Here is a 24896-nt window from a genome sequence, read left to right as displayed (position 1 = left end):
ATTCCACGCTCCACCATCCCCTAGCACTTGAAAACTTGTTGCTCCAATGCTTTGAGCCTCGTCTCTATACTTCCGGTCCCCTTTGGTCCCTCTTCATCGCGGATGTGCAGCAACCCATCACGCAACTCAATGGTTTGATGGTGTCGCAACACCTCCGCGAGGTAAGGGTTGATGACCTTCTTGAAGAACTTGTCCTTGGAGGCGCTTGGGGCCATCATGATAACCTAGATCTGTCAGAAAAACAGCTCGAAACAAAAACATGAGATTTTTGCGTGATACGGGAGTCAAAACCTCCGGGAGATTATATAATGAATTTTTACCGACCAAAATATGTAATGTGCAAGAAAACGGAGTCCGGAAGGCACACGAGGTGCTCACGAGGTAGGGGGGCGCGCCCAGGGGGGTAGGGTGCGCCCACTACCCTCGTGGGGCCCTCATGTCCTTCCGCGACTGCTACTTATTTTTCTATTTTTCTAAATATTCCAGAACGGAGAAATATTGCCTTAAAATTGTTTTGGAGTCGGTTTACTTACCGTACCACATGCCTATTCCTTTTTGGAGTCTGAAACGTTCTGGAAAGTGTCTCTTATGTATTCCTCTGGGGTTACGGTTTCAATAATATTGGTTTCAACATTTATGGGTTTACCTGAGATATAATGTTTAATTCTTTGACCGTTTACCACCTTCGGATTTGTGCCCTCGAAGTTGTTGATTTTTATGGCACCGGAATGATAGACCTCTTTGATAATATAGGGGCCTTCCCATTTAGAGAGAAGTTTTCCTGCAAAAAATCTATGAGAGTTGTATAGCAATACATAATCACCTACATTAAACTCACGGTTTTGTATCCTTTTGTCATGCCATCTTTTAACTTTTTCTTTAAACAACTTGGCATTTTCATATGCTTGGGTTCTCCATTCATCAAGTGAGATAATATCAAATAACCTCTTCTCACCGGCAAGTTTAAAATCATAGTTAAGCTCTTTAATAGCCCAATATGCCTTATGTTCTAGTTCGAGAGGTAAGTGGCATGCTTTTCTATAAACCATTTTATACGGAGACATACCCATGGGATTTTTGTATGCAGTTCTATAAGCCCATAATGCATCATCATGTTTCTTGGACCAATTCTTTCTCGACCTATTAACAGTCTTTTGCAAAATTAATTTGAGCTCTATATTGCTCAACTCTACTTGACCACTAGACTGTGGGTGATAAGGAGAAGCAATTATATGATTAACATCATATTTAGCAAGCATTTTACGGAAAGCACCATGAATAAAGTGTGAACCACCATCAGTCATTAAATATCTAGGGACTCTAAACCTCGGGAAAATAACTTCCTTAAGCATTTTAATAGAAGTGTTATGATCAGCACTACTAGTTGGAATAGCTTCTACCCACTTAGTGACGTAATCAACAACAACTAGAATATGTGTGTATCCATTAGAGGCAGGAAAATGTCCCATATAATCAAAGCCCCAAACATCAAACGGTTCAATAACAAGTGAATAATTCATAGGCATTTCTTGACGTCTACTAATATTACCAATTCTTTGACATTCATCACAAGACAAGACAAACTTACGGGCATCCTTGAAGAGAGTAGGCCAATAGAAACCAGATTGCAATACCTTATGTGCAGTTCTATCTCCAGCGTGGTGTCCTCCATAAGACTCAGAATGACACTTGCGTAGGATCTGTTCCTGTTCATGCTCAGGTACACAACGTCTACTAACACAATCTACTCATTCTTTATAAAGATGTGGGTCATCCCAAAAGTAATGTCTTAAATCATAGAAGAACTTTTCTTAAATCATAGAAGAACTTTTTCTTTTGTTGGTATGTGAAGCTAGGCGGTATAAATTTAGCAACAATATAATTAACATAATCAGCATACCATGGAGTACTACGAGAAGTACTTATAACATTTAATTATTCATCAGAAAAGTTATCATTAATAGGTAGTGGGTCATCAAGAATATTTTCTAACCTAGACAGGTTGTCTGCAACGGGGTTCTCAGCTCCCTTTCTATCAACGATATGCAAATCAAATTCTTGTAGCAAGAGAACCCATCTAATAAGTCTAGGTTTAGCATCTTTCTTTTCCATAAGATATTTAATAGCAGCATGATCTGTTTGAATAGTTACTTTAGAATCAACAATATAAGATCTGAACTTATCACAAGCAAATACAACTGCTAAAAGCTCTTTTTCAGTAGTAGCATAATTTCTTTGAGCATTGTCTAGAGTCTTACTAGCATAATGAATAACATTTAATTTCTTATCAACTCTTTGCCCTAGAACAGCACCTACAGCATAATCACTAGCATCACACATAATTTCAAAGGGTAAATTCCAATCAGGTGGCTGAACAATAGGTGCAGAGACTAATGCTTTCTTAAGTATTTCAAATGCTTCTACACAATCATCATCAAAGACAAATGGTATATCTTTTTGCAATAAATTAGTCAGAGGCCGAGAAATTTTTGAGAAGTCCTTAATGAACCTCGTGTAAAATCCGGCGTGACCAAGGAAACTTCTTATACCTTTGATGTCCTTGGGACATGGCATCTTTTCAATAGCATCAACCTTGGATTTATCAACTTCAATACCTCTTTCAGAAACTTTGTGCCCCAAGACAGTACCTTCATTAACCATAAAGTGGCACTTTTCCCAATTCAAGACAAGATTAGTTTCTTCACATCTCTACAAAACTTGATCAAGATTGCTCAAGCAATCATCAAAAGAGGAACCATAGACGGAAAAATCATCCATGAAAACCTCACAAATCTTTTCACAAAAGTCAGAGAATATAGCCATCATGCATCTTTGAAAGGTAGTAGGTGCATTACATAAACCAAAAGGCATACGTCTATAAGCAAAAGTACGAAAATGGCATGTAAAAGTAGTCTTTGATTGATCTCTAGCCGACACAGGTATTTGAGAGAAACCGGAATAACCATCTAGAAAGCAATAGTGTGTATGTTTGCGTAATCTTTCTAGCAGTTGATCAATAAAAGGTAAGGGGTAATGATCTTTCTTAGTAGCTTTATTTAATTTGCGGAAATCAATTACCATCCTATAACCTGTGATAATTCTTTGTGGAATCAATTCATCTTTATCATTAGGAACAACAGTAATACCTCCCTTCTTAGGGACACAATGGACAGGACTTACCCACTCACTATCAGCAACGGGATAGATTATACCTGCCTCCAGAAGCTTTAGTATTTTTTTTCTTACCACTTCTTTCATTTTAGGATTAAGATGTCGTTGAGGATCACGAACTGGTTTGGCATCTGCTTACAAATTTATTTTATGTTGACATAGAGTGGGACTAATGCCCTTAAGATCATCAAGAGTATATCCAATAGCAGCACGATGCTTCTTCAGAGTTTTCAATAATCTCTCTTATTCATGCTCTGAAAGGTTAGCACTAATAATAACAGGATATATCTTCTTTTCATCAAGATAAGCATATTTAAGATTATCAGGCAAAGGTTTGAGCTCAAACACGGGATCACCCTTGGGTGGAGGAGGATCCCCTAAAATTTCAACAGGCAAGTTGTGATGCAGAATAGGTTCCTGTTTAAAGAATACTTCATCTATTTCCCTTCTTTCTTTCATGAACATATCATTTTCATGGTCTAGCAAATAGTGTTCTAAAGGATCACTAGGAGGTACAACAATAGAAGCAAGACCAATAATTTCATCCTTAATAGGTAATTCTTCCTCACGATGTTGTTTACTAAATTTAGAGAAATTAAACTCATGAACCATATCATCCAAACCAACAATAACAATATTCTTAGTGCAGTCTATGGTAGCATTGACAGTATTTAAGAAGGGTCTACCAAATATAATTGGAGAAAAGCTATCTTGCGGAGAAGTAAGAACAAGAAAATCAGCAGGATATTTAGTTTTCCCACACAAGACTTCAACATCTCTAACAATTCCAATTGGTGCAATAGTATCTCTATTAGCAAGTTTAATAGTAACATCAATATCTTCTAACTCAACAGGTGCAATTTCATTCTTAATTTCTTTGTATAAGTCATGAGGTATAACACTAGCACTAGCACCCATATCACATAAGCCATGATAACAATGATCTCCTATTTTAACAGAAATAACAGGCACGCCTACCACAGGTCTATGTTTATCCTTATCACAAGGTTTAGCAATTCTAGCAGTTTCACCTTCGAACTGAATAACATGCCCATCAATATTATCAGACCAGAGATCTTTAACAATAACAATATTAGGTTCTACTTTAACTTGCTCAGGAGGTGTATAAGTTCTAATATTGCTTTTACGAACAACATTTGAAGCTTTAGCATGATCCTTTATTCTAACAGGGAAAGGTGGTTTCTCAATATAAGAAGTAGGAACAATAGGATCATTATAAGTGACAGTCTTTTCTTCAACTTTAATAGGTGCAACTACTTTTACTTCTATGGGAGGATGATATTTAAACCACTTCTCCTTACGGAGATCAACATAAGTAGCAAAAGATTCACAGAAAGAGGCTACTATCTCAGAGTCAAGTCCATATTTAGTGCTAAACTTACGAAAAATATCGGTATCCATAAAATATTTAACAAAATCAAACTTAGGTGTCATACCTGACTCTTTACCTTCGTCGAGGTCCCAATCTTCAGAGTTGCGTTTAATTCTATCTAATAAATTCCATCTGAATTCAATAGTCTTCATCACAAAAGAGCTAACACAAGAAGTATCGAGCATGGTGCGATTGTTTTCAGAAAGCCGAGCAGAAAAACTTTGCATAATTATTTCTCTTGAGAGCTCATGATTGGGGCATGAATATAACATTGATTTAAGCCTCCCCCAAGCTTGAGCGATGCTTTCTCCTTCGCGAGGCCATAAGTTATATATATAATTGCGATCACGATGAACAAGATGCATAGGGTAATACTTTTGATGAAATTCCATCTTCAATCTTTTATAGTCCCACGATCTCATATCATCACATAGCCTATACCATATCAATGTGTCTCCCTTCAAAGATAAAGGGAAGACCTTCTTCTTGGCAACATCATCGGGTATACCTGCAAGCTTAAATAATCCACAAACTTCATCCACATATATTAAGTGCTCATCAGGATGCTTCGTTCCATCTCCTGTAAAAGGATTAGCTAGCAGTTTTTCTATCATACCCGAAGGATACTCATAAGGAATTTCATTTTCAATAGGTTCAGTAGGTTGAGGAGCAACTCTTTGCTCTACTGGTCGGGGTGAAGATACCCCGAACAAGCCCCTCAGAGAATTACTTTCCATAGTAACAAGTGATAGTAAATTTCATCACACTATATAAATTTTTCCTTACCAAATTCCACCTACAAAAGGCGCTACACTCCCCGGCAACGGCGCCAGAAAAGAGTCTTGATGACCCACAAGTATAGGGGATCTATCGTAGTCCTTTCGATAAGTAAGAGTGTCGAACCCAACGAGGAGTAGAAGGAAATGATAAGTGGTTTTCAGCAAGGTATTCTCTGCAAGTACTGAAATAAGTGGTAACAGATAGTTTTGTGATAGGATAGGTTGTAACGAGCAACAAGTAACAAAAATAAATAAAGTGCAGCAAGGTGGCCCAATCCTTTTGTAGCAAAGGACAAGCCGGAACAAACTCTTATAATAGGAAAAGCGCTCCCGAGGACACATGGGAATATCGTCAAGCTAGTTTTCATCACGTTCATATGATTCGCGTTCGATACTTTGATAATTTGATATGTGGGTGGACCGGTGCTTGGGTGTTGTTCTTACTTGAACAAGCATCCCACTTATGATTAACCTCTATTGCAAGCATCCACAACTACAACAAAAGTATTAAGGTAAACCTAACCATAGCATGAAACATATGGATCCAAATCAGCCCCTTACGAAGCAACGCATAAACTAGGGTTTAAGCTTCTGTCACTCTAGCAACCCATCATCTACTTATTACTTCCCAATGCCTTCCTCTAGGCCCAAATAATGGTGAAGTGTTATGTAGTAGACGTTCACATAACACCGCTAGAGGCTAGACAACATACATCTTATCAAAATATCAAATGAATACCAAATTCACATGACTACTCATAGCAAGACTTCTCCCTTGTCCTAAGGAATGAACGTAATTACTCACAAAGCATATTCATGTTCATAATCAGAGGGGTAATAATATGCATATAGGATCTGAACATATGATCTTCCACCAATTAAACCAACTAGCATCAACTACAAGGAGTAATCAACACTACTAGCACCAATCCCAGACTTTGAGACAAGAATTGGATACAAGAGATGAACTAGGGTTTGGAGATGAGATGGTGCTGGTGAAGATGTTGATGGAGATTGCCCTCCCCCGATGAGAGGAGCGTTGGTGATGACGATGGTGATGATTTCCCCCTCCAGGAGGGAAGTTTCCCCGGCAGAACAGGTCTGCCGGAGCTCTAGATTGGATCCGCCAAGGTTCTTCCTCGTGACGGCGGACTCTTGTCCCGAAAAGTTCCTTCCTATTTTTTTCTCATCGAAAGACCTCATATAGGAGAAGATGGGCATCGGAGAGCCATCGGGGGGCCCACGAGGTAGGGGGGCGCCCCCCACCCTCGTGAGAAGGGTGTGGCCCCCCTGGCCTTCATCTTTGGCATGGATTTTTCTTTATTTCTTTTAAGACGTTCTGTGGAGTTTCAGGACTTTTGGAGTTGCGCAGAATAGGTCTCTAATATTTGCTCCTTTTCCAGACCAGAATTTCAGCTACCGGCATTCTCCCTCTTTATGTAAACCTTGTAAAATAAGAGAGAATAGCCATAAGTATTGTGATATAGAGTGAAATAACAGTCCATAATGTGATAAATATCGATATAAAAGCATGATGCAAAATGGATGTATCATTGATCACTGGAGAAATCACTTACCCTGTGCCTCGTCGAGCCGCTTGTTGAGAAGCACGATGTCGGCATCTGCCGCATCAAGTTGCCGCTTCAGCTCGGCACACTCACCAGTCCGGCTAGCCACCGGACCTTCAGCCATCTACACATAAAGTCAGCCTGATTATTACCTAGGACTATGATCCTCTGTTCGCCACCGTTCTCGACGGCAACTAGAGTCTCAGGGGCTACTATCTGCATAGGGCACACCTAACGTGTGCGGTACTGTAAAAAACATACACTATTTCACGTACCTCAAAGCCTTTCAGCATACTCGTGAAAGCTTCATTCAACCCGCTTTCGGCGGATGAAATTCTCTCAATCACCGTACCCATTAGCGTACGATGCGCTTCTGAGATGGCCGCTTGCTCCAGAAGATCCTTCAGTGTGTCCGATCGCACACCGGACGGTTCTGAACTCTTTCTGTTGCTCTCTTTAGGAGCCGAATACTGAGGACTTCGGGTGGCCAAAGGGTTACCCTCTAGCCTCGGCGGATCAGGAGAAGCCCTCCTCGATGACACTTCAGGGTCGCCAGCCTCATGAGGCAGGGTGGCATGGGGAGGGGTCTCGCTCTCCATCATCTCCGGAAGAAGATCCCCCAAAGACGAACTCTGTCGAGAAGGGCTACGATCTGAACTACAAGATATAAGCTCCAGTTATAGTCTTCAGAAGTAAGGTAGGATATTTTCACTATTAAGTACTCTTTGTTTACTTACAACTCGGTTAAGGGTTGATCCCCTTGCGGGCACTATGTGGCAAGAGTACCCTCCGAGGCAGGACCCTCTGGCGAGGATTTCTTCCCCCGTTTGGAAACCTTTGTTTACGGGTCTTCAGAGGTGGTCCTCTTCCTTCCTTAGGGAGAAGGAATTTCAGATTCTTCTCCCTAGTTGTCCTCCTTCGCGGAGGCGCTAATTCCCCCGGTTTGGATGAATGATGAGTGAGGCCTGCTTTCAGCCTCTGTATTCCCCCTTTATCTTCCCCTAAGGGCGCCTGACAAGGCGCCGGCTCGAGCATTCTGGCTAGTACTGGATTGGCCGAGCCTTCGGGAAGGGGGGCCGAACACCTGATTATCTTCACCTTTGTTACCCAGTCCTGGTCAGAGAGCGACTTTTCAGAATGATGTTATGATAAATAAAAAGACAGTGTGTTCGGCCACGGAATTACTTACTTGGGTATCTGGGCGATTGCAGCTCAGACCCGCATCATCGGTGATATCCGGACACTTTATTTGGGGTCCGAAGAACAATTTGTACATCTCTTTGAGTGTCATGCCGAGGAAGTGCTGGATAGTTCGCGGTCCTTCCTGGTTAAACTCCCACATACGGAGGGGTCGATGTTTGCAAGGCGAGACTCGATGAACTAGCATGACTTGCATTACCATGACCAGGATGACATCTCTCTCGAGGAGATCTCGGATGCGACTCTGCAATATCATCACATCATTTACTGGCCCCCAGTTCAGCCCCTTGTTGATCCATGACGTCAGTTGTGGTGGAGGGCCCGAGCGAAAGGTTGGGGCAGCTACCCACTTGGTACTCCGGGGAGCTGTGATGTAAAACCACTCCCGCTGCCATAAACTGGACACCTTTGGGAAGGAACTCTCTGTCCATGGAACATCAGCGCTTCTGCTTATTACAGCACCTCCGCCCTCTGCGTGACGCCCCTCGATCATCTTTGGCTTCACATTGAAAGTCTTGAGCCACATGCCGAAGTGTGGGGTAATGCAGAGGAAGGCACACACACGACGATGAACGACGAGATGTGAAGGAGGGAATCCGGGGCTAGATCATGGAAATCCAGCCCATAATAGAACATGAGCCCCCTAACAAAGGGATCCAGAGCGAGGCCTAGCCCTCGGAGGAAGTGAGAGATGAACAGAACACTCTCGTTGGGTTCGGGAGTGGGGATGACCTGCCCTCGGGCAGACAGCCTATGCGAGATTTCGGCGGTCAGATACCTGGCCTCTCTTAGCTTCTTGATGTCTTCCTCTGTGACAAAGGAAGGCATTCACCGACCTTGAAGGTTGGATCTGAACATGGTTGAAGGTCCGAAGCGCCTGATCTGAGCCTTGGGTGTTGGAACTCGAGGCGGGGGAAGGATTCGATTGAGCACGAGAAGGAAAAAAGGACAGGCCTTGGCCTCTTTATAAAGAGGGTGAATATCAAGCATCCTCCTCCTGGCCGTTTGGGACTTGCCTAAAATCGAGGAGTCATACCAACGGGCACGATTGGGTTACCCACGTCCGTATTGATGAGAATCCCGTAATAAGGGGGACACGATCTCTGCTTCGACAAGACGTGTCAAGAAAACCGCCTCGCAGTATGTGCAGGGCTGGTTGAGAAAAATGGTTCGAATAATGACCGTGCCATGGCATGATGTCGTGTTGCTAAATGTGTCAGCAGATTGGATTTGCGGAAATATTATTCTCTCTACGGTGGTATGTGGAACTTGTTTTGCAGAGCCGGACACTATCCTTGTGTTCAATATGTTCTATGGAGTATTCGGAGGAGGAACCCACCTTGCAATGCCGAAGACAAATCCTTGCGCTGGGCTCATCGTCATTGAAGCCTGGTTCAGGGGCTATTGAGGGAGTCCTAGATTAGGGGGTCTCCGAACAGCCGGACTATATCCTTTGGCCGGACTGTTGGACTATGAAGATACAAGATTGAGGACTTCGTCTCGTGTCCGGATGGGACTCTCCTTGGCGTGGAAGGCAAGCTTGGCAATACAGATATGTAGATCTCCTCCCTTGTAACCGACTCTGTGTAACCCTAGCCCCCTCCTGTGTCTATATAAACTGGAGGGTTTAGTCCGTAGGACAACATACAATCATACCATAGGCTAGCTTCTAGGGTTTAGCCTCTACGATATCGTGGTAGATCAACTCTTGTACTACTCATATCATCAAGATCAATCAAGCAGGACGTAGGGTATTACCTCCATCGAGAGGGCCCGAACCTGGGTAAACATCATGTCCCCTGCCTCCTGTTACCATCCGCCGTAGACGCACAGTTCGGGACCCCCTACCCGATATCCGCTTGTTTTGACACCGACACATATTGTACCTGAGGGTTATGTTGTGGATGAAGAAACTGCAAGAGACTTCTTTGCTTGCAATGATAAAGAGGATCTTTAGAAATTATTAGCTAAGCTGAAAGAAAAATTCTTGAATGCTAGAATGAAATATGATCCCAATTTTGCTACTTCACCTATCTTTGTTACTGATAAGGATTATGAATTCTCAAACGATCCCGAGTTAATTACTTTGCTTGAATCTGATCCTTTCTATGGCTATGAATGTGAAACTGTTGTGGCACATCTTACTAAATTGAATGATATAGTCACCCTATTTGCTCATGAGGAAACAAATTGCTATTACTATATTCTTAAGTTGTTTCCTTTCTCATTAAAGGGTGATGCTAAGTTATGGTTTAATTCTCTTGCTCCTGGTTGTGTGCATAGTCCCCAGGATATGATTTACTAATTCTCTGCAAAATATTTCCCCGCTCATAAGAAACAAGCTACCTTAAGGGAAATATTTAACTTTGTGCAAATTGAGGAAGAGAGTCTCCCACAAGCTTGGGTAGGCTTCTCCAGTTACTTAATGCTTTCCCTAATCATCCTCTCAAGAAAAATGAAAATACTTGATATCTTTTATAATGTACTAAACGATGCTTCCAGAGACCACCTGGATAGTTGTGTTGGTTGTGTTTTCAGGGAAAGAACTGTTGAGCAAGCTGAATTGCTATTGAATAATATATTGAGTAATGACAATGATTGGACACTTCCTGAACCAACTCCTAAGCCAACTCTGAATAAAAGAGGTATTCTATTTCTTAGTCCTGAAGATATGCAAGAGGCAAAGAAATCTATGAAACAAAGGGGTATTAAAGATGAAGATGTTAAAAATTTACCGCCCATTGAAGAAATACATGGTCTTGATAACCTGACACAGGTAGTAGAGGCAAACTCTCTCCATAGATTTGATGAAGGTGATATTCCTCATAATAAGTCTGCTAGTCAATGCTTAGATGGTATTGATAATTTTATTGCTAAACAAGAAAACTTCAACGCTTATGTTAGTAGACAATTGAAACGTAATGCTTACATGCTTGATCACTTGGGTGATTATATGAATCGAACAGTTAATGATCTTAAGCTTATTAGTAAACATGCTTCCATGGTAACAACTCAAGTAGACCAAGTACTTAAGGCACAATATGATTTTCTTAATGAGTTGAATACTAAGAATAATGACAATGTTGTTAGGGTTATGACTAGAGGTGGTAAAATGACCCAGGAACCTTTGTATCCCGAGGGACATCCTAAGAGAGTTGAGCAAGATTCTCAGAGAACTAATACTGATGCACCTAGTCCTAGTAATAAAAATAAAAAGAAAACTGATAGGACTCTGCTTGCTAGTGAACCTGAGAATCCCAATAATATTTGTATTTTTGATGCTGAGACACAATCTGGTGATGAACATGAACCTAGTGATAATGTCAATAATGATGTTCATGTTGATGCTGAACCTAGTAATGATAATGATGTGGAGATTGAACCCGCTGTTGATCTTGATAACCCACAATCAAAGAATCAACATTATGATAAGAGAGACTTCGTTGCTAGGAAACATGCTAAAGAAAGAGAACCATGGGTTCAGAAACCCATGCCCATTCCTCCTAAGACATCCAAGAAAAAGGATGATGAGGATTTTGAGCGCTTTGTTGAAATGATTAGACCCATCTTTTTTGCATATGCGTTTGACTGATATGCTTAAAATGGCTCCTTATGCTAAGTACATGAAATATATTGTTAGAAATAAAAGAAAGATACCAGAAGCTGAAATTTCCACCATGCTTGCTAATTATACTTTTAAGGGTGGAATACCAAAGAAACTAGGAGATCCAAGAGTACCAACCATACCTTGCCTCATTAAAATAAATTATGTTAAAACTGCTTTATGTGATCTTGGAGCCGGTGTTAGTGTTATGCCTTTCTCTTTATATCGTAGACTTGAATTGAATAAGTTGACACCTACTAAAATCTCTTTGCAAATGGCTGATAAATCAACTGCTATACCCATCGGTATTTGTGAGGATGTGCCTATTTGTTGGAAATATGCCCTAGAGGCAATAATAAAATGGTTATTATTATATTTCCTTGTTCATGATAATTGTCTATTATTCATGCTATAATTGTATTAACCGGAAACCATAATACATGTGTGAATACATAGATCACAACATGTCCCTAATAGATGGTTGTGGTTTCCTAACCATGGACATCGGATGTCGATGATTATAGGATCACATAATTAGGAGAATGATGTTATTGACAAGACCCAATCCTAAGCATAGCACAAGATCATGTAGTTTGTTTGCTAGAGCTTTTCTAATGTCAAGTATCGTTTCCTTAGACCATGAGATTGTGCAACACCCGGATACCGTAGGAGTGCTTTGGGTGTATCAAACGTCACAACATAACTGGGTGACTATAAAGGTGCACTACATGTATCTCCGAAAGTGTCTGTTGGGTTGTCATGAATCGAGACTGGGATTTGTCACTCCATATGAAGGAGAGGTATCTTTGGGCCCACTCGATAATGCATCATCATAACGAGCTCAATGTGACTAAGGAGTTAGCCATGGTATCATGTGTTACGGAATGAGTAAAGAGACTTGCCGGTAACGAGGTTGAACGAGGTATGAAGATACCGACGATCGAATCTCGGGCAAGTAACATACTGATGGACAAAGGGAATTGTATACAGGATTGATTGAATCCCCGACATCGTGGTTCATCCGATGAGATCATCGTGGAACATGTGGGAGCCAACATGGGTATCTAGATCCCGCTATTGGTTATTGGCCGGAGAGATGTCTCGGTCATGTCTGCATGGTTCCCGAACCCATAGGGTCTACACACTTAAGGTTCGGTGACGCTAGAGTTGTTATGGGAAATTGTATGTGGTTACCGAAGGTTGTTCGGAGTCCCAAATGAGATCCCGGATGTCACAAGGAGTTCCAGAATGGTCTGGAGGTAAAGATTTATATTTGGGAAGTCCAGTTTCAGTCACTGGAATGATTTTGGGGGTTATCGGTATTGTACCGGGACCATCGAAAGGTGTCCGGGGGTCCACTGGGTGGGGCCACCTGCACTGGGGGACTTAATGGGCTGAATATGGGTGTGAACCAGCCCCTAGTGGGTTGGTGCGCCCCCAGGGCCCAAGGCGCCTAGAGTTGGAAACCCTAGGGGGAGGGGTGCCTCCCACCTTGCTTGGGGGGCAAGTCTCCCCCCTGGCTGCCGCCCCCCTCTAGATGCATCTAGGGGGGCTGACCCCCTCTTCCCTTCCCCCTATAAATAGTGGGGGGTGGGGGGTGGGAGGGCATCCACACCCCTTCCCTGGCCTAGACCTTCCCCCCTCCAACACCTCCTCCTCCGTAGTGTTTAGCGAAGCTCTATCAGAGAACCACGAGCTCCACCGCCACCACGCCGTCATGCTACCGGAGTTCTCCCTCAACTTCTCCTCTTCCCTTGCTGGATCAAGAAGGAGGAGACGTCCCCGGGTTGTATGTGTGTTGAACACGGAGGCGCCATTCATTCGGCGCTTGGATCAGATCTTCCGCGATTTGAATCGCCGTGAGTACGACTGCATCAACCACGTTCTTGTAATGCTTCCTCTTAGCGATCTTCGAGGGTATGAAGATGCACTCCTTCTCTCTCGTTTCTAGCATCTCCTAGATTGATCTTGCTGACACGTAGGGAAATTTTGAATTATTACTACGTTACCCTATAGTGGCATCATGAGCTAGGTCTATGCGTAGATTCTATGCACGAGTAGAACACAAAGTAGTTATGGGCGATGATTTGTTTGATTTGCTTACCCTTACTAGTCTTATCTTGATTCAGCGTCATTGTGGGATGAAGCAGCCTGGACCGACCTTACACGTGCGCTTACGTGAGACTGGTTCCACCGACTAACATGCACTTGATGCATAAGGTGGCTAGCGGGTGTCTGTCTCTCCCACTTTAGTCGGATCGGATTCGATGAAGAGGGTCCTTATGAAGGGTAAATAGCAATTGGCATATCATCGTTGTGGCTTTTTCATAGGTAAGAAATGTTCTTGCTAGAAACCCATAGCAGCCACGTAAAACATACAACAACAATTAGAGGATGTCTAACTTGTTTTTGCAGGGTATGCTATGTGATGTGATATGGCCAAAAAGATGTGATGAATGATATACGTGATGTATGGGATTGATCATCTTCTTTTAATAGGAATCACGACTTGCATGTCGATGAGTATGACAACCGGCAGGAGCCATCAGAGTTGTCTTAATTTATTGTATGACCTGCGAGTCAATGTAAACACCATGTAATTACTTTAATTCATTGCTAACCGTTAGCCATAGTAGTAGAAGTAATAGTTGGCGAGACAACTTCATGAAGACATGATGATGGAGATCATGGTGTCATGCCGGTGACGAAGGTGATCATGCCACACCTCGAAGATGGAGATCAAAGGCGCAAGATGATATTGGCCATATCATGTCACTTTATGATTTGCATGTGATGTTTGTCATGTTTACATCTTATTTGTCTAGAACGACGGTAGCATAAATAAGATGATCCCTCACTAAAATTTCAAGAGATGTGTTCCCCCTAACTGTGCACCGTTGCGAAAGTCCTCTATTTTGAAGCACCACGTGATGATCGGGTGTGATAGATTCTAACGTTCGCATACAATGGGTGTAAGCCGGATTTACACATGCGGAACACTTAGGTTGACTTGACGAGCCTAGCATGTACAGACATGGCCTCGGAACACGAGAGACCGAAAGGTCGAACATGTGTCGTATAGTAGATGCGATCAACATGGAGATGTTCACTGTTGATGACTAGCCCGTCTCACATGATGATCGGACACGGCCTAGTCGATTCGGATCATGTATCACTTAGATGACTAGAGGGATGTCTATGTGAGTGGGAGTTCATTAAATAATTTGATTAGATGAACTTAATTATCACGAACTTAGTCTAAAATATCTTTACAATATGTCTTGTAGATCAAATGGCCCACGCTAATGTTGCCCTCAACTTCAACGCGTTCCTAGAGGAAACCAAGATGAAAGATGATGGTAGCAACTATACGTACTGGGTTCGTAACTTGAGGATCATCCCCATAGCTGCCTAGAAAGCATATGTCCTTGAAGCACCGCTAGGTGATGCACCCATTTTCCCAGCAACTCAAGACGTTATGAACACCTGGCAGTCGCGTAGTGATGATTACTTCCTGGTTCAGTGCGGCATGCTTTACAACTTAGAATTGGGGCTCCAAAAGCGTTTTGAGCAACACAGAGCATATGAGATGTTCCAAGAGCTGAAAATGGTTTTCCAAGATCATGCCCGAGTCGAGAGATATGAAGTCTTCGACAAGTTCTACAGTTGTAAGATGGAGGAAAACAGTTCTGTCAGCGAGCATATACTCAAAATGTCTGGGTTGCACAACCGCTTGTCTCAGTTGGGAGTTAATCTTCCAGATGACTCAGTCATTGACAGGATCCTCTAGTCGCTTCCACCTAGCTACAAGAGCTTTGTGATGAACTACAATATGCAAGGGATGGAGAAGACCATTCCTGAGTTATATTCAATGCTGAAATCAGCGGAGGTGGAGATCAAAAAGGAACATCAAGTGTTGATGGTGAATAAGACCACTAGTTTCAAGAAAGGCAAGGGTAAGAAGAACTTCAAGAAGGACGACAAGGGAGTTACCACGCCCGGTAAGTCAGTTGTCGGGAAGAAGCCAAAGAATGGACCCAAGCCTGAGAGTCAGTGCTTTTATTGCAAGGGAAATGGTCACTGGAAACGGAACTGCCCCAAGTACTTAGCAGATAAGAAGGCCGACAATGCCAAAGGTATATGTGATATACATGTTATTGATGTGTACCTTACCAACGCTCGTAGTAGCTCCTGGATATTTGATACTGGTGTGGTTGCTCATATTTGTAACTCAAAACAGGAGCTGCGGAATAAGCAAAGACTGGCAAAGGACGAGGTGACGATGCGCATTGGGAATGGTTCCAAGGTCGATGTGATCGCCGTTGGAACACTACCTCTACATTTACCTATGGGGTTAGTTTTAAACCTCAATAATTGTTATTTAGTGCCAGCTTTGAGCATGAACATTGTATCTGGATCTCGTTTAATGCGAGATGGCTACTCATTTAAATCCGAGAATAATGGTTGTTCTATTTATATGAGAGATATGTTTTATGGTCATGCCCCGCTGGTCTATGGTTTATTTTTATTAAATATCTAATGTGGTGTTACACATATTCATAGTGTGAATGCCAAAAGATGTAAGGTTGATAATGATAGTCCCACATACTTGTGGCACTGCCGCCTTGGTCACATTGGTGTCAAACGCATGAAGAAACTCCATGCAGATGGACTTTTGGAGTCTCATGATTATGAATCATTTGACATGTGCGAACCATGCCTCATGGGCAAAATGACTGAGACTCCGTTCTCCGGGACAATGGAGCGAGCAACCAACTTGTTGGAGATCATGCATACTGCAGTGTGCGGTCCAATGAGAGTTAAGGCTCGCGGTGGCTATCGTTATGTTCTCACCCTCACTGATGACTTAAGTAGATATGGGTATGTCTACTTAATGAAACACAAGTCTGAGACCTTTGAAAAGTTCAAGGAATTTTAGAGAGAGGTAGAGAATCAACGTGATAGGAAAATAAAGTTCCTACGATTAGATCGTGGAGGAGAATATTTGAGTCATGAGTTTGGCACGAACCTAAGGAAATGTGGAATTGTTTCACAACTCACGCCACCTGGAACACCTCAGTGTTGGAAATATGCCCTAGAGGCAATAATAAATAAGTTATTATTATATTTCCTTGTTCATGATAATTGTCTTTTATTCATGCTATAACTGTATTATCCGGAAATCGTAATACACGTGTGAATACATAGACCACAATATGTCCCTAGTGAGCCTCTAGTTGACTAGCTCGTTGTGATCAACAGATAGTCATGGTTTCCTGGCTATGGACATTGGATGTCGTTGATAACGGGATCACATCATTAGGAGAATGATGTGATGGACAAGACCCAATCCTAAGCATAGCACAAAGATCGTGTAGTTCGTTTGCTAGAGCTTTGCCAATGTCAAGTATCTCTTCCTTCGACCATGAGAGCGTGTAACTCCTGGATACTGTAGGAGTGCTTTGGGTGTATCAAACATCACAACGTAACTGGGTGACTATAAAGGTGCACTATAGGTATCTCCGAAAGTATCTATTGTTTTATGCGGATCGAGACTGGGATTTGTCACTCCGTGTAAACGGAGAGGTATCACTGGGCCCACTCGGTAGGACATCATCATATGCGCAATGTGACCAAGGAGTTGATCACGGGATGATGTGTTACGGAACGAGTAAAGTGACTTGCCGGTAACGAGATTGAACAAGGTATTGGATACCGACGATCGAATCTCGGGCAAGTAACATACCGATAGACAAAGGGAATTGAATACGGGATTGATTAAGTCCTTGACATCGTGGTTCATCCGATGAGATCATCGTGGAACATGTGGGAGCCATCATGGGTATCCAGATCCCGCTGTTGGTTATTGACCGGAGAACGTCTCGGTCATGTCTACATGTCTCCCGAACCCGTAGGGTCTACACACTTAAGGTTCGATGACGCTAGGGTTATAAAGGAAGTTTGTATGTGGTTACCGAATGTTGTTCGGAGTCCCGGATGAGATCCCGGACGTCACGAGGAGTTCCGGAATGGTCCGGAGGTAAAGATTTATATATGGGAAGTCCTGTTTTGGTCACCGGAAAAGTTTCGGGCGATATCGGTATTGTACCGGGACCACCGGGAGGGTCCCGGGGGTCCACCAAGTGGGGCCACATGCTCCAGAGGCATACATGGGCCAAGTATGAGAGAGCACCAGCCCCTAGGTGGTCTAGGGCGCCTCCCACCATGGCCCATGCGGCTAGAAGGGGAGAAGGGGCAAACCCTAAGGGGATATGGGCCTTAGGGCCCATATTGGTGCGCCTCCCTCTCCCCTCCCCTCTTGGCCGCACCCCAAAACCCATCTAGGGCTGGCCGCCGCCCCTAGGGGGTGGGAACCCTAGATGGGGGCGCAGCCCTCCCCTTCCCCTATATATATGAGGCCTAGGGGCTGCCCATAACACATGAATTCGATCTCTCGTTGGTGCAGCCCTGCCCCTCTCCCTCCTCCTCCTCTCCCGTGGTGCTTGGCGAAGCCCTGCTGGATTTCCACGCTCCTCCATCACCACCACGCCGTTGTGCTGCTGCTGGATGGAGTCTTCCTCAACCTCTCCCTCTCTCCTTGCTGGATCAAGGCATGGGAGACGTCACCGGGCTATACGTGTGTTGAACGCGGAGGTGCCGTGCGTTCGGCACTTGATCATCGGTGACTTGAATCACGACGAGTACGACTCCATCAACCCCGTTCACTTGAACGCTTCCGCTTAGCGATCTACAAGGGTATGTAGATGCACTCTCCTTCTACTCGTAGCTGGTTTCTCCATAGATAGATCTTGGTGACGCGTAGGAAAATTTTGAATTTCTGCTACGTTCCCCAACAGTGGCATCATGAGCTAGGTCTATTGCGTAGATTCTTTGCATGAGTAGAACACAAAGTAGTTGTGGGCGTTGATTTTGTCCAATATGCTTACCGTTACTAGTCCAATCTTGTTTCGACGGTATTGTGGGATGAAGCGGCCCGGACCGACCTTACACGTACTCTTACGTGAGACAGGTTCCACCGATTGACATGCACTTGGTGCATAAGGTGGCTAGCGGGTGCCAGTCTCTCCCACTTTAGTCGGAACGGATTCAATGAAAAGGGTCCTTATGAAGGGTAAATAGCAATTGGCATATCACGTTGTGGTATTGCGTAGGTAAGAAACGTTCTTGCTAGAAACCCATAGCAGCCACGTAAAACATGCAAACAACAATTAGAGGACGTCTAACTTGTTTTTGCAGGGTATGCTATGTGATGTGATATGGCCAAAAAGAATGTGATGAATGATATGTGATGTATGAGATTGATCATGTTCTTGTAATAGGATTCACGACTTGCATGTCGATGAGTATGACAACCGGCAGGAGCCATAGGAGTTGTCTTTATTTATTGTATGACCTGCGTGTCATTGAAGAACGCCATGTAACTTACTTTACTTTATTGCTAAACGCGTTAGCCATAGAAGTAGAAGTAGTCGTTGGCGTGACAACTTCATGAAGACACGATGATGGAGATCATGATGATGGAGATCATGGTGTCATGCCGGTGACGATGATGATCATGGAGCCCCGAAGATGAAGATCAAAAGGAGCAAAATGATATTGGCCATATCATGTCACTATTTGATTGCATGTGATGTTTATCATGTTTATGCATCTTGTTTACTTAGGACGACGGTAGTAAATAAGATGATCCCTTACAAAATTTCAAGAAGTGTTCTCCCCTAACTGTGCACCGTTGCTATAGTTCGTCGCTTCTAAGCACCACGTGATGATCGGGTGTGATGGATTCTTACGTTCACATACAACGGGTGTAAGACAGTTTTACATAGCGAAAACACTTAGGGTTAACTTGACGAGCCTAGCATGTGCAGACATGGCCTCGGAACACGGAGACCGAAAGGTCGAGCATGAGTCGTATAGTAGATACGATCAACATAAAGATGTTCACCGATGATGACTAGTCCGTCTCACGTGATGATCGGACACGGCCTAGTTGACTCGGATCATGTGATCACTTAGATGACCAGAGGGATGTCTATCTAAGTGGGAGTTCATAAGATGAACTTAATTATCTTGAACATAGTCAAAAGACTCTTTGCAAATTATGTCGTAGCTCGCACTTTAGTTCTACTGGTTAGTTATGTTCCTAGAGAAAATATAGTTGAAAGTTGATAGTAGCGATTATGCGATCAGTAGAAAGCTTATGTCCTTAATGCACCACTCAGTGTGCTGAACCCCAACGTCGTTTGTCGATGTTGCGAACATCGGACATACACGTTTTGATAACTACGTGATAGTTCAATTAAATGGTTTAAGTAGAGGCACCAAAGATGTTTTCGAAACATCGCGGAACATATGAGATGTTTCGAGGGCTGAAATTGGGATTTCAGGCTCGTGCCCACGTCAAGAGGTATAAGACCTCCGACGATTTTCTTAGCCTGCAAACTAAGGGAGAAAAGCTCAATCGTTGAGCTTGTGCTCAGATTGTCTGAGCACAACAATCACTTGAATCGAGTGGGAGTTGATCCTCCAGATGAGATAGTGATGTTTCCCCAAAGTCATTGCCACCAAGCTGCTAGAGCTTCGTGATTAACTATAACATATCAGGGATAGATATGATGATCCTTGAAATATTCATGATGTTTGACACCGCGAAAGTAGAAATCAAGAAGGAGCATCAATTGTTGATGGTTGGTGAAACCACTAGTTTCAAGAAGGGCAAGGGAACAAAGGGATACTTCATGAAACGGCAATTCAGCTACTGCTCTAGTGAAGAAACCCAAGGTTGAACCCAAACCCGAGACTAAGTGCTTCTGTAATAAGGGGAACAACCACTGGAGCAGCATTACCCTAGATACTTGGTAGATGAGAAGGCTGGCAAGGTCGATAGAAGTATATTGGATATACATTATGTTAATGTGTACTTTACTAGTACTCCTAGTAGCACCAGGGTATTGGATACCGGTTCGGTTGCTAAGTGTTAGTAACTCGAAATAAAAGCTACGGAATAAACGGAGACTAGCTAAAGGTGAGATGACGATATATGTTGGAAGTGTTTCCAAGGTTGATATGATCAAGCATCGCACGCTCCCTCTACCACCGAGATTGGTGTTTGCGTTGAGCATAGACATGATTGGATTATGTCTATCGCAATACGGTTATTCATTTAAGGAGAATAATGGTTACTCTATTTTTGAATAATACCTTCAATGGTCTTGCACCTAAAGGAATGGTTTATTGAATCTCGATCGTAATGATACACATTTTCATGCCAAAAGATATAAGATAGTAATGATAGTACCACTTACTTGTGGCACTGCCATGTAAGTCATAATGGTATAAAACGCATGAAGAAGCTCCATGTTGATGGATCTTTGGACTCACTCGTTTTAGAAAAGTTTGAGACATGCGAACCATGTCTATTGGTGTATACGCATGAAGAAACTCCATGCAGATGGATCGTTTGGACTCACTTGATTTTGAATCACTTGAGATATGCAAATCATACCACATGGGCAAGATGACTGAAAAGCCTCGTTTTCAGTAAGATGGAACAAGATAGCAACTTGTTGGAAGTAACACATTTTGATGTATCCAATCCAATGAGTGCTGAGGCATGCAGTGAATATCGTTATGATCTTACTTCACAGATGATTCGAGTAGATGTTGAGGATATTTACTTGATGAAATACAAGTCTGAATTATTGAATGGTTCAAGTAATTTCAGAGTGAAGTAGAAGATCATTGTGACAAGAGGATAAAATGTCTATGATGTGAATATCTAAGTTACGAGTTTTGGCACACAATTAAGACATTGTGGAAATTGTTTCGCAATTAATACCGCCTGGAACACCATAGTGTGATGGTGTGTCCGAACATCATAGTTGCACCCTATTGGATATGGTGCGTACCATGATGTCTCTTATCGAATTACCACTATTGTCCATGGGTTAGGCATTAGAGACAACCACATTCACTTTAAATAGGGCACCACGTAATTCCGATGAGATGACACCGTATGAATTATGGTTTAGAGAAACCTAAGTTGTCGTTTCTTAAAAGTTTGGGGCCGCGACGCTTATATGAAAAAGTTTCAGGTTGATAAGCTCGAACCCAAAGCGGATAAAATGCATCTTCCTAGGAAACCCAAAACAATTGGGTATACCTCCTAATTCAGATCCGAAAGCAATATGGATTGTTTCTAGAATCGAGTCCTTTCTCGAGGAAAAGTTTCTCTCGAAAGAATTGAGTGGGAGGATGGTGGAGACTTGATGAGGTTATTGAACCGTCTCTTCAACTAGTGTGTGATAGGGCATAGGGAGTTGTTCCTGTGGCACCTACACCAATTGAAGTGGAAGCTTATGATATTGATCATGAAACTTCGGATCAAGTCACTCCCAAACCTCGTAGGATGACAAGGATGCGTACTACTTCAGAGTGGTACGTAATCCTGTCTTGAAGGTCATGTTGCTAGACAACAATGAACCTACGAGCTATGGAGAAGCGATGGTGGGCCCGGATTCCGATAAATGGCTTGAGGCCATAAAATCCGAGAGAGGATCCATGTATGAAAACAAAGTGTAGACTTTGGCAGAACGGCTCGATGGTCGTAAGGCTAATGAGTACAGATGGATTTCAAAAGGAAGACGGACAATGATGGTAAATGTCACCATTAAGAAAGCTCGACTTGTCGTTAAGATGTTTTCCGGCAAGTTCAAGGAGTTGACTACGATGAGATTTTCTCACTCGTAGCGATACTAAGAGTCTGTTGGAATTATATTAGCGATTACTGCATTATTTATGAAATCTTGCAGATAGGATGTCAAAACATTGTTTCCTCGACGATTTTAATGAGGAAAGGTTGTATGTGATACAACCGGAAGGTTTTGTCAATCCCGAAAGATGCTAATAAGTATGCAAAGCTCCAGCAATCCTTCTAAGGACTGGAGTGAGCATCTCGGAGTTGGAATGTATGCTTTGATGATGATCAAAAATTTTGGGTTTGTACAAAGTTTATGAGAAACTTGTATTTCCAAAGAAGTGAGTGGGAGCACTATAGAATTTCTGATGAGTATATGTTGTTGACATATTGTTGATCAGAAATGACGTAGAATTTCTGGAAAGCATATAGGGTTATTTTGAAAGTGTTTTTCAATGGAAAGCCTGGATTAAGCTACTTGAACATTGAGCATCAAGATCTATAAGGATAGATCAAAATGCTTAATAATACTTTCAAATGAGCACATACCTTGACATGATCTTGAAGGTGTTCAAGATGGACCAGTCAAAGAAAGAGTTCTTGCCTGAGTTGTAAGGTACGAAGTTAAGACTTGAAGCTCGACCACGGCAGAATAGAGAGAAAGGACGAAGGTCGTCCCCTATGCTTAAGACGTAGGCTCTTCAGTATGCTATGCTGTGTACCGCACCTGAAGTGTGCCTTGCCATGAGTCAGTCAAGGGGTACAAGAGTGATCCAAGAATGGCTCACAGGACAGCGGTTAAAGTTATCCTTAGTAACTAGTGGACTAAGGAATTTTCTCGATTATGGAGGTGGTAAAAGAGTTCGTCGTAAAGGGTTATGTCGATGCATGCTTGACACCTATCCGGATAGCTCTGAGTAGAGAGACCGGATACATATAATGGAGCAATAATTTAGAATAGCTCCAAGTAGAACAGTTATTTGGAATAGCTCCAAATAGAGCGTGGTAGCTGCATCTAGGAGATGACATAGAGATTTGTAAAGCACACACGGATCTGAAAGGTTCAGCCCCGTTGACTAAAACCTCTCTCACAAGCAACATGATCAAACATAAAACTCATTGAGTGTTAATCACATAGTGATGTGAACTAGACTACTGACTCTAGTAAACTCTTGGGTATTAGTCACATGGCGATGTGACCTGTGAGTGTTAATCACATGGTGATGTGAACTGGATTATTGACTCTAGTGCAAGTGGGAGACTGTTGGAAATATGCCCTAGAGGCAATAATAAATAAGTTATTATTATATTTCCCTGTTCATGATAATTGTCTTTTATTCATGCTATAACTGTATTATCCGGAAATCGTAATACACGTGTGAATACATAGACCACAATATGTCCCTAGTGAGCCTCTAGTTGACTAGCTCGTTGTGATCAACAGATAGTCATGGTTTCCTGGCTATGGACATTGGATGTCGTTGATAACGGGATCACATCATTAGGAGAATGATGTGATGGACAAGACCCAATCCTAAGCATAGCACAAAGATCGTGTAGTTCGTTTGCTAGAGCTTTGCCAATGTCAAGTATCTCTTCCTTCGACCATGAGAGCGTGTAACTCCTGGATACCGTAGGAGTGCTTTGGGTGTATCAAACGTCACAACGTAACTGGGTGACTATAAAGGTGCACTACAGGTATCTCCGAAAGTATCTATTGTTTTATGCGGATCGAGACTGGGATTTGTCACTCCGTGTAAACGGAGAGGTATCACTGGGCCCACTCGGTAGGACATCATCATATGCGCAATGTGACCAAGGAGTTGATCACGGGATGATGTGTTACGGAACGAGTAAAGTGACTTGCCGGTAACGAGATTGAACAAGGTATTGGATACCGACGATCGAATCTCGGGCAAGTAACATACCGATAGACAAAGGGAATTGAATACGGGATTGATTAAGTCCTTGACATCGTGGTTCATCCGATGAGATCATCGTGGAACATGTGGGAGCCATCATGGGTATCCAGATCCCGCTGTTGGTTATTTACCGGAGAACGTCTCGGTCATGTCTACATGTCTCCCGAACCCGTAGGGTCTACACACTTAAGGTTCGATGACGCTAGGGTTATAAAGGAAGTTTGTATGTGGTTACCGAATGTTGTTCGGAGTCCTGGATGAGATCCCGGACGTCACGAGGAGTTCCGGAATGGTCCGGAGGTAAAGATTTATATATGGGAAGTCCTGTTTTGGTCACCGGAAAAGTTTCGGGCGATATCGGTATTGTACCGGGACCACCGGGAGGGTCCCGGGGGTCCACCAAGTGGGGCCACATGCTCCAAAGGCATACATGGGCCAAGTATGAGAGAGCACCAGCCCCTAGGTGGGCTAGGGCGCCTCCCACCATGGCCCATGCGGCTAGAAGGGGAGAAGGGGCAAACCCTAAGGGGATATGGGCCTTA

This window comes from Triticum dicoccoides, chromosome 1A (assembly GCF_002162155.2).
Source record: "Triticum dicoccoides isolate Atlit2015 ecotype Zavitan chromosome 1A, WEW_v2.0, whole genome shotgun sequence".
Classification (NCBI taxonomy): domain Eukaryota; kingdom Viridiplantae; phylum Streptophyta; class Magnoliopsida; order Poales; family Poaceae; genus Triticum; species Triticum dicoccoides.
This window is presented reverse-complemented; position numbering follows the sequence as displayed.